Source organism: Brachyhypopomus gauderio, chromosome 2 (assembly GCF_052324685.1).
Source record: "Brachyhypopomus gauderio isolate BG-103 chromosome 2, BGAUD_0.2, whole genome shotgun sequence".
Classification (NCBI taxonomy): Eukaryota; Metazoa; Chordata; class Actinopteri; order Gymnotiformes; family Hypopomidae; genus Brachyhypopomus; species Brachyhypopomus gauderio.
In genome coordinates, this window is record NC_135212.1 from 44,664 (window position 1) to 56,170 (window position 11,507).

The 11,507-nt window shown below is 40.3% G+C and overlaps 1 long non-coding RNA gene across 1 annotated transcript; it reads right to left on the reverse strand.

Moving 5' to 3' along the window:
* Nucleotides 1–333: 333 nt before the first annotated feature.
* LOC143508705 (uncharacterized) lies at nt 334–11,140 on the reverse strand. The gene is made up of 4 exons (XR_013129422.1): nt 10,984–11,140; nt 8,651–8,701; nt 7,457–7,520; nt 334–727 (listed from the first exon to the last, which is right to left on the reverse strand). It is a non-coding gene; the product is annotated as an uncharacterized LOC143508705 (long non-coding RNA).
* Nucleotides 11,141–11,507: the final 367 nt, after the last annotated feature.

Sequence of the window (11,507 nt, forward strand, 5' to 3'; positions counted from 1 at the left end):
ACAAGAGGGGGAGACAAAGTAAAAAGGGAAAAGACAGAAGGGCAAAAAGAACATGGCACAAATGACCACTGTGATGGTTCACCAACTGCTGCTGGTGAAAGAAGAATTTTCATCTGTAATATGACAGCATTTCATTAATCCTGAAATCATTTATCTGTTCAATTATGATGTTTTTTTAAGTCGTTATTCATTAAAAAACATTACGAATTAAAACACAAATGACCACTGTGATGGTTCACCAACTGCTGCTGGTGAAAGAAGATTTTTCATCTGTAATATGACAGCATTTCATTAATCCTGAAATCATTTATCTGTTCAATTATGATGTTTTTTTTAAGTCGTTATTCATTAAAAAACGTTACGCATTAAAACACAAATGACCACTGTGATGGTTCACCAACTGCTGCTGGTGAAAGAAGATTTTTCATCTGTAATATGACAGCATTTCATTAATCCTGAAATCATTTATCTGTTCAATTATGATGTTTTTTTAAAAAGTCGTTATTCATTAAAAAACGTTACGCATTAAAACAACACAGAAATATTACGTGATTTACTGATAAATCTGTTGATTCTAAAAAACACAATAAACAGGATTATGGTAGCTGTAATATGTTTGTAACACCCCGGCTGCAGCACTTGTATGGGAGCTGGAAAAGAACACAGGATCCAAAAGCGTTTTCTTTTCTGTTGTAGCTCTGTTGATTAGTTGAGTGTATCCTTTTTCCTGAAACAAATTAAAAATGGGTTTGTTTGCATTTGAGAGTTGATTTTCGTTTAAATCCCCACACACTACAACAGGTTGGTAACTCATGATGTTTAAGGAGTTCAAAAGAGCATTAAGGTTTGGCAAAAACTCTGTCAAATTGTAATTTGGGGGTCTGTAAACGACTGCTATTAATGCTTGTTTGGGTGCCTCTACTTTTAAGACTAAACATTCCAGATCTGTTACATTCTGAATGTACTGCACAGGATGAGCCTGGACATCATTTTTAACATACATGGCAACACCACCACCACCACTGTTGTTCAAATGAATGTAGGTTGAGTAAGACACATGTCTGTTGCGCTTGTAAATTTGGTATCCATTCAGCTGAAGACTATCAGCAACAACTGAACCAGACATGTGAGTTTCAGTGAGGCATAGAATGTCAGCAAGGAGAAGCTCATGATGGCTCCTAATATCTTCAATGTGACTTTGTAGGCCCTCTGTATTGTGATGCACCACCTTTAGTAATGAATTCAGATTTGATTCTCTTACAATGTGCAAAAGTGGCTGGATATGATGGAGGTCAGCGTTTAGCATGTTGTCTAGTGAATCACTTATTTCAGGATCACAAAAAATCTTATTTTCATCAAAATCAATAATGTGCAATCCACTGAGTGAAGTGGTTCTGCTAAGTGCAACATATGCCATGCCAGGTTCAAATATTTTTTTTAGAGACACAACTGCACAGTGAGTTGTCATTCCTTGAACTTTATGAACAGTGCATGCAAAAGCCAACTTTAGAGGAAACTGTCTTCGCACTGCTCCCTTTTTTTTAAGTGGTTCCTCTGTTCTCTCAATATAAACAATATCATTGGGGGCACCAGGCACTTTGTTGCGGTGTTTCTGTCCTGCATCAACATTATCCAGTTTAAGACCAATCATATCAACAAATGGAACAGTTTCACGTGACTGCATGATTACCTTCACCACTTTGCCAAATGAACCATTGACCAGTCCATCTTCAACATCAATGTTTCTGATCAACATCACTCGAGCACCAATTGCAACTTGCAATGTATCATTAAGATCACACTTGTCTCCTTTTAATGTGGTACTTTGCCTTTGCATCTTACCAGATCTAGGATCTTTTTTATAATCGTCTGCATCTATGTTTATAATATCAGAAAAGCGTGAGAGTAAAGTTGCTGAGTTATGATTATCAACTTCTTTATTTGTTGCAAATATATGAAGTGCATCAGGGGGGCACTCTTCAGGTGATTTAACAACCTGTTCCAGCATACACCGGTCAGCATTAGACAGTGTTTCATGCTTGTTTTTCACTCTCAGCCTATTAAGCAGCTCAGCAAATGCAAGATCATCTTTTTGACGCATTATTTCGGTCAGTGTTATAATCTTAAAATGATCTCTCCAGAAATCAATGACATGTTCTTCATATACACACAGCGGTTTGGCCCTTCCTAATGGAGGCAACTGCTGAAAGTCTCCGACTGTAATCACTGAAACATTGCCAAAAGGTTTGGTGTTTCCTTTAATCTGTTGCAGTCTCCAGTTCACATAGGCAAAGAGTGGTTTTGAAACCATTGATATTTCATCAATTATCATGATTTGCACATTATAAAAGTTTGCTCTCATTTCATCTAGACTATTTCCAAGTCCTTGATATGGGGGCTTCAAGCTTCTTGGAAGTTTAAACAGGGAATGCAGTGTTTTTCCATTAATATTATAACTTGCACAACCTGTAAATGCCGTTAGTAGCACTGTGGGTTTTGATATGTCTGTCTCTTCACTTAGGCAGGGCAGCTTACGTAATAATTGTGTTGCTTCTGCATAAATTGATTTAATAAGGTGACTCTTTCCTGTACCTGCTGTTCCTGAGACATAGAAAAGAAACTGAGGTGGATTTTCACCAAAAACACATCTTTTGCACCAATCACGAACAGCATAGAATACAGCCGCCTGTGTTTCATTTAAACTCTGGTACATTTTTCTAATACGTAAAGGATTCATCTGTGGCTCTTCCATCAATGGCATAGCTGTGCTGTTACCACAAGCAGATGTGGAATATTCAGGAACATCATCTTGTTCACTTATAACATTCGGATCTGTGGGTTCACGCTCCAAAATAGTGTCCAAACGGATCTGTTCATTTGCTGGTGCCAGTGAAGTCCAGGCATCTTCAATTGGACCATTTTGTTCAAAATCGTCAATTGCTTGGTCAATAGCCTCACTGTTCTTTTCATACTTTGCTCTGTTCTCATTTACAATGGTGTAAACACGGTGAAGTGTATCTGAGCCCTTCAGTTTTACAGAGGCAAAGCCATAAAAGGATTCATAATTCTGGTATCGTGTTGACTTAAGTTGTGTGATTTTTCGGTATGGTAAGTATAACTTCAGCAATGTTCCATAGAACTTTTCTGGATGTTTTTGCTGGGAGAATCGAGCAAATCGAATGATGGCAGGTTTTCCCCTAGTACGTTTTTGTATGTGCCCCATGTTGTTCTGTAATGACAAAACATTTTTGCCTTTTTTCTGCCCTCCATAAACAATTCTATATTCACTAGCAAATTCTGCCATGCACATGTTTTCAAATTCAAGAGTGTTTGGCCTGGACATGTACTTGTCAGTCAGTCCAACCATCCACACATCCTCATCATCAGGGTCTTTGTTTTGCAGATATCTCAGTGGTAAACTCATCCGTACAGCATTGTCATCAGTTGGTATGAAAACAACAGCACGAGATGATGATTTGAGTTTCAAACTGCAAGTTCGTGCAACTGCCTCCTGGGCACTGACCTCTCGGTTTTTGGCGTAGGCATGCATGATCTGTTTCATGGTTTCACTTTCAGATGTGCTGTTACATGCATCTGTCATCACTCGCTTTAGATAATCACTCAATTCATGTTCAGCTTTTGAAATGTATGACAGTATGTACATTATACAGCTATATGGATTCAGTATGAATTGAATGTCCATGTTGGCATTCCAGGCTTTTAACAACAGAGGATTGTAGCCATTTACCCAGCAGTCTTTTGGTGCTCGTTCCATTATGATCAGACTGGATGTAGAAAGAGATTCAACACTTCTCTTATAGTCCTGGTAAGACATATTTACCTTTTCAAGCAGTTCTGTGATGCTTTCAAACTGTTGATTTGTGTCATTCAACAGATCCCACACATTCTGTAGATTAGGTTTAGCCTGTGCTTGTTCATTTATTTCTGTATTTTCCTCATCAGAATCTGTGTCAAGGGATGGTGGTCTGGGACGTGTAATCATTGTTCTTGCCATAGGTGGTTTAGGAAATCCAAACCTGCAGTGCTTGTTATTTTTTTTGCATGATTTAGAGTGATTTCGACTGTGTGTTTGTACTTCAGTTACTATTCTGTTCAGCTCTTGGTCTGTGTTTGGGTCTGGCAACTTGCATGATATGTATTTGTCAATGAAATCACATACAACTTGATCTGGATCATCTTCAAATTCTGGTGCATCTTTCACCCAAAACAGACAGTGAATATGTGGAGAACCTCGCTGTTGAAATTCTACACGGTAAAAATAGTCAACCACTTCACCAATGGGCTGTGAAGAAGACATAATGAGGTTCATGAGTGCTTCTACACGTTTCTCAAACATTCTCATGGCAGTAACTGGATTGCTACGTAATATTTCACACTTCTCTGACCAGTCCAATGCTGGAAAGTCCACAGTTTCACATTGTTGTGCTTTAATTGCTGTTATTACCTCTGGCCATCTCATCTCAGCAGCACTGAATGTACAAAAGAATGTGGGAGTTCCCAGTTGTCTGAGCATAGCAAACAGATCTCTGAGTGTTTTTTGCCAGTAAGCAGGTGTACCTCTCAGAGGCTGCATGAATCTGGTCCCTTCATTGTTTTGTATAAGTTTATCTAATTCAGTTTTGTTCTGTAAAAGTGAACTGTTGATTCTACGTCCATCACGTGTCATAGTTTTTGATTTTCTCAGTTGAATGGACATGCTTGAACAGGCTAAATGCATTTCAGTCACAAACTGGGCAAAGAAAATGTAGTTTGTATCTCTGGCAAAACGATTATCAACAGCAAACAGTCTTGCATTAAAATACCTGCTGGGTGATAGAGCAGTTTGCCTGTGAAGTTCATCAAATGTGTTATTACCATCAGGAAATTGTACTGGAAATGCCATAGCTTCCAACCTAGGAACTTTGAATATGCTTGTAGGACTGTTTCTTTCTGCTGGAGCAATACAGAATATTCCATCATTGAATGACAGGAGCTGTTGACCAAGATCTGGTGGTTGAAGGCATGTGTCTAAAGCTAAACCAATGTGCTGCTCTGAAGTATTTTGTGTGGCCTCATGGTCATTCAACTGCACATTTTCAGGCTGTTGTGCGTCATTGTCGTTTTCGGTCTCCATCTCATCATCATTTGAACAGTTTGCAAAAGAATTAATTGTTTCCTCAGAATTTAGAACAATGTTTCTGTATTCAGAATGAATTTCTCTTAATTTAATTAAAGCAGACATAACTTTATGCATATTGATAGTTTGAAACTGGTAGTGACCCTGAAAACACAGTCGTCTTTTCAGTTTTACTGTGAGTAACTGTGATTCATCTCTTGGCCTGGGCAAAACATTTACTGTGGTTTCAACATCTGAAGCAACTGATACAACAGCACCCTTTATAGCTTTCTGTTGACCTTTTGGAAGGGTTATAATTTTTGCAAAAGGTATGTATTTTGCTATAATATGCCTTTCTAAGATATTCAAATCACACAGTTCTGGTGGGATGGGAGTAAGCTTTAGTTTATTAGCTACAGCAATGGCAGGCATTTTTCCTTTCATCAAATTTTCATGGCAACTATGGCAGATCCACTCATGTCTCCTCTCCTCATTCACACAATCATCAAGACAATCTGCAGAGCACGTGTGAATGTATGTTCCTGTTAAACAGGCTGAAACCACTGCAGGGTCTTTTTGATAACGTCCACGATCACATAGCCGAACTTGATCAGAAAACAAAGCCCTGTGACAAACTGTGCAAACAAATGTTGGTCCCCTTTTGGTCATAGCAGCAAAATTGGACAGTGCATTCACAACTTGAGGATTCTGTTGTTCAATGGAATGTTGATTCTGACTTTGTAATCTCCACATCCGAAACTGATTAATGTGTCTGTACTTCTGCAGAATGTGTTGCACACATCGTGTCCTCTGAAAAATCTTCATTTTAGAACTTTTATTTTTAGAGCGAACTGAACAGCTTTCATTGTGACGGGATCTGAAACTAGGGTCACTATAATATAATCTCTTCATTTTTTGTTTAATTTGTTCATAATAATTCACATCATTTTTGCACTTATTTGTAAAGTAGCATTTTTGTCTTTGTCTGAACACTGGATCTTTCCAATATCTATTAGTAATGTAATGTTTATGCCATTCTCTGTACATTTCATTGCTCTTGTAGTTATGGACCACATACTTTTTCTGCTTGTCTCTGTATGCTTCACTGTTCTTGTAGTTTCTGACCACATACTTTTTCTGCTTGTCTCTGTATGCTTCACTGTTCTTGTAGTTTCTGACCACATACTTTTTCTGCTTGTCTCTGTATGCTTCACTGTTTATGTAATTACTCACAATGTGTTGTTTCTTTTTTTCTCTGTAGTTTATATTTATACAGTATTTACGTCTGTGTTGTTGATTTTTCATTTTTCTAATCTCAGAATCATCTGTACTTTTAAGTGACCTTCTCGGTTGTGCATTTTGTTTAGATGTTTTACTTTTTGTTTGTGAAATATTCTTGTTTTCTTTACAGTTAGATTTAGTTTGGAAATAGATTCTTCTATATGCTTTCCTTTTTCGCTCTCTGTTAATTTTTCCCAACCTGGATTGAACTACCTGGTCAACATTTGAAACTGGCTCATTCTTTTGAGTTACACTGTAATCAGTATTATATAAGGCTTCACTATTGACACTGTTTTCACAAGAGATAGATGGAATTTCAGGTATCTCAGGCTCTGTTGTCTCTGGTGCACTGTTGACTTTGTCAGAATGCTGATCATGATTGTTAATGGGTATTTCTGCAGTCAGAAAAGAGACAGGAAGAAGTTCGTACTGCTCCTGATCACTGCTGCCTTCATACAGTTGTAGCAGTATTTGTGTCAAGTCCTCTAATGTGTAAAATGTCGACATTATAGCTGTACCCGTGCCACACCTAGGTCGTAGGACTTCAGGTGTTCTGCCATGGGAATCAAAAAATCCAAATCTCCCAGCACGGTCTCTAAATACAGCAATGCATTCTGCATTAACAATCAGTAGTGCATCAGTTACATCTCCACTAAGACAATGAAGCATAGTCTCCAGATTACTGTATTCCTCCATTCCTGGTAAGGGATTATCTCTCAAAAACCCGACCTTTGGTTCATGTTTAATGACGTTGTAGCAGCATGAGTCTGTCTCAATAATAGTTGGTAGCTCCTCAAAAGTCAGAAAGTCACTTACAAATCTGCCTTCATTCAGTAATGCAAGTTTGACTGCAGTGTATAGAAGATCACCCTTCATTAAAACGTTATCAAGATCCTGGCTGTTTAAGGCATTATGTTCATTATGTACAGCTAGGAATGTAAGGGCATTACAAGTACACTGTTTTCCAACAGAGAATTCTGAATAACGTACATCACCTTGAGAGTGGGACGCTTGAACAACTGTAACACGCGGGATTGTAGTAATCATTTGGGTACTTACAGAGAGGTCTTGACTTGCCTTTTTCACTTCACGCTGCTTGGCTGCTTGAGATTTCTTGCTTTTTCTTCCCATTGTATACAGACAGAGAAATTCAACAAAATGTATCAATGTGACAGATAATTGTATCAGTATAAAATATAATAATAGGGAGTGATAGGCCAACAGACAGCACACCAATGTGTTACTCAGACTGGTTGTTCAACAACAGGTTCTTTTCAGGTTGGTCTGCAATGATTCACTTGGTCAGGTGAGAAACAGGGCCTCTTTGGGCAGCTCACAAACAGGGCCTCTTTGGGCAGCTCACAAACAGGGCCTCTTGGCAGTAACAGGGAGTATCACACAATCAGGGCACTTCAGGAGTGCAGTTACGGGACACTCTGGGAGTGCAGTTACGGGGCACTCTGGGAGTGCAGATACGGGGCACTCTGGGAGCGCAGATACGGGGCACTCTGGGAGCGCAGATACGGGGCACTCTGGGAGCGCAGTTACGAGGCACTCTGGGAGCGCAGTTACGGGGCACTCTGGGAGCGCAGTTACGGGGCACTCTGGGAGCGCAGATACGGGGCACTCTGGGAGCGCAGATACGGGGCACTCTGGGAGCGCAGATACGGGGCACTCTGGGAGCGCAGATACGGGGCACTCTGGGAGCGCAGTTACGGGGCACTCTGGGAGCGCAGTTACGGGGCACTCTGGGAGCGCAGTTACGGGGCACTCTGGGAGCGCAGTTACGGGGCACTCTGGGAGCGCAGGGACGGGGCACTCTGGGAGCGCAGGGACGGGGCACTCTGGGAGCGCAGGGACGGGGCACTCTGGGAGCGCAGGGACGGGGCACTCTGGGAGCGCAGTTACGGGGCACTCTGGGAGCGCAGTTACGGGGCACTCTGGGAGCGCAGTTACGGGGCACTCTGGGAGCGCAGTTACGGGGCACTCTGGGAGCGCAGTTACGGGGCACTCTGGGAGCGCAGTTACGGGGCACTCTGGGAGTGCAGGGACGGAGCACTCTGGGAGCGCTGTAACACGGTACTGCAGGAGTGCTGTGATGCGGCACTGCAGCACTTATAGTGTGCGGTAACTGAGCACTTCAGGGAGAGCAGTAACACATGCAATGTATCTTGTGGGGACAGAAAAAAATATATGAGATTATTATTACTGTATATTTCTTTATATTAGCTTTTTTACTTGAATGTTACTCACCGTATTACTCTCTAGAAGATTAAGCCACAAATGATATTTCATTGACTGATTCTGTATGCAAAACAAACATGCACTCATATCTACACCTCATACATGCAGACGCAAATAACCCTAACATTTTTGAAGTTTAAATGTAATTTCACGTAATGAAGAACGAATAAAAATAAAATTGATTGTAAAACTTTTTTGCCTAAAACATTTTTGTAAAGGGTCTGCGATGACGTAATTCCATGGTCAAATTTAGGTGTAAAACCAGGTCACGTTAACGTTTGCCGTTTTAGACATCTTTATCGATACAAGTAGCGGATGTGTGTGAAAAGTAAACTGAAGCATAACTATTAACCCTCTGACGCATAGTGGTCACTACAGTGGACAGCTGTTTAAATGTCATTTTCTCCTATGGTGAAAGGTTTCTATGTGAAATTGCATATCAGCATTTAGAATGCTCTCTGCTGCCACCCTCCATTTAGGTGTATTCAGTGGTTAGTTGTTGTAACTCCAAGTAAACCTCCTCTGAATCCAAGATGGCCAACAGACAGCCACACTTGTTGAACACTGCTGGAATATCTTGTCAATCTTTCTATTCTAGGAGAACCATAGAGGTAAAAAAAATATGGTGACATACAGGAGTATCTAAGTAACAATACTATTCTTTCTTTTAGTTTTGAAAAAAATATTTCAAATAAGTAGGAATTTATGATTAACCATGTGTCTAACCATTTGTCATTTATAGACCACAAGTGCAGCAAAGAATAGGGAAAGCTATAGAATAGTGCAGGAAGTTTCATTTGACTCCAGTGATGATGAGTATAGTGACAACAGCAATGATGAGTGAGTGGCTGCCACAGAACAACAGAGATGAGGATGCTGACAATCAAGATGATGAGGGGCGGGATGATGGGAGACAGGATGATGAGGGGGGCAGGATGATGATGAGGGACAGGAGGATGAGGGGCAGGATGATGAGGGGCAGGATGATGAGGGGCAGGATGATGAGGGGCAGGAGGATGAGGGGCAGGATGATGATGAGGGGTAGGATGATGGGGGGGACAGGATGATGATGAGGGGCAGGATGATGATGGGGACAGGATGATGATGATGAGGGGCAGGATGATGATGGGGACAGGATGATGATGGGGACAGGATGATGATGATGAGGGGCAGGATGATGATGGGGACAGGATGATGATGGGGACAGGATGATGATGGGGACAGGATGATGATGAGGGGCAGAATGATGATGATGAGGGGCAGGATGATGATGATGAGGGGCAGGATGATGATGATGAGGGGCAGGATGATGATGGGGACAGGATGATGATGGGGACAGGATGATGATGAGGGGCAGGATAATGATGAGGGGCAGGATGATGGGGGGACAGGATGATGGGGGGACAGGATGATGATGCATAACAATGAAATGAATGCTCATGGATTTATGATAAAATTTAATTACATTCATTCTTCCATTAAGTTTATACAGTTTTATTTGAGTGCTTAAGCACATGTAGTCCACTGTGGTGGACATGTCTGTAACTTTCTGAAAAAATGAAGATTTTGGGAAAAAAGTTTATATTTGTTTTTGCATGCCCTATAAAGTGTAAAAACAGATTAGAATGACTCAGTATTTCATAATTCATGCATCAGAGGGTCAATGTATACAAAATGTAATTTATCTATGATTCTTTCAAAAGGTTTTACTTTCTGCGCAGCTACCAAAACATTAGCCAGACAATAAGTAATGCGACATTGCTCAACTATTTGCGTCCAAGTTTAGCCAACAGGCAGCTGCTTGAAGGAAGCATATTAGCCAGCTAACGCTCCTAACTAGCTAGTTAGGTTTTAGCTTAAACTTTTTTTAAACGCTGATATAGCTAGTTGTGTGTATACATATCGAATAACGTTTTAAATCTTTAAAACGCCGTTGCGCGACAGCGAATTTTTACCTCAGGCAACGTTAGCACAAAGCTAACCTAGCTGGGTAAATAAGCTAACTTTAGTGTATTACGAAGGTATATGTATACTGATACTTTGTTTTACAATATTCACAATTACATTAACTTACAGGAATAAATGACAATCCTCCGAACGCTCCTAACTAGCTAGTTAGGTTTTAGCTTAAACGTTTTAAAGCTGATATAGCTAGTTGTGTGTATACATATCGAATAACGTTTTAAATCTTTAAAACGCCGTTGCGCGACAGCGAATTTTTACCTCAGGTAACGTTAGCACAAAGCTAACCTAGCTGGGTAAATAAGCTAACTTTGGTGTATTACGAAGGTATATGTATATTGATACTTTGTTTTACAATATTCACAATTACATTAACTTACATGAATAGATGACAATTCTCCAAACGCTGACCGACTGAACCAACAATAAACTCCACTTCTCTCTCTCGTCGCATAAGCACAAAGACAGTTTGACTTCTCTCTCTCCTCGCCCAAGCAAACAGAAGACAGCTAAACGCTAAGAACTCGAGTTTGGGTTGTTGCGATGGATGACATCATTCGCCCAACAACGGACTACAAAATCGGCCAATCAGCACACTGTACATTCTCCCTTCTCTACCAATCTTAGCGAGGAAGCGAGACTCGTTAGACACCGCAGTCTGCAGAAGCGACGCAGTGACAGTAGTACATTAAACATCTAACAGTACCTTGATAATAAACTGACCACTGATAGACTCAGTCTAACTTTAATTAAAGAAATGTTACAATTGTGACTGACGGACAGATTTTCACAGTTATAGTATTAAAAATGGCTAAACTGAATATAGTGTCTGTTATTATAAATGTCAGATATAATGGGATAAACGGGTTAAACTGAAAATAATTTGGAAATACATGTCTGATTT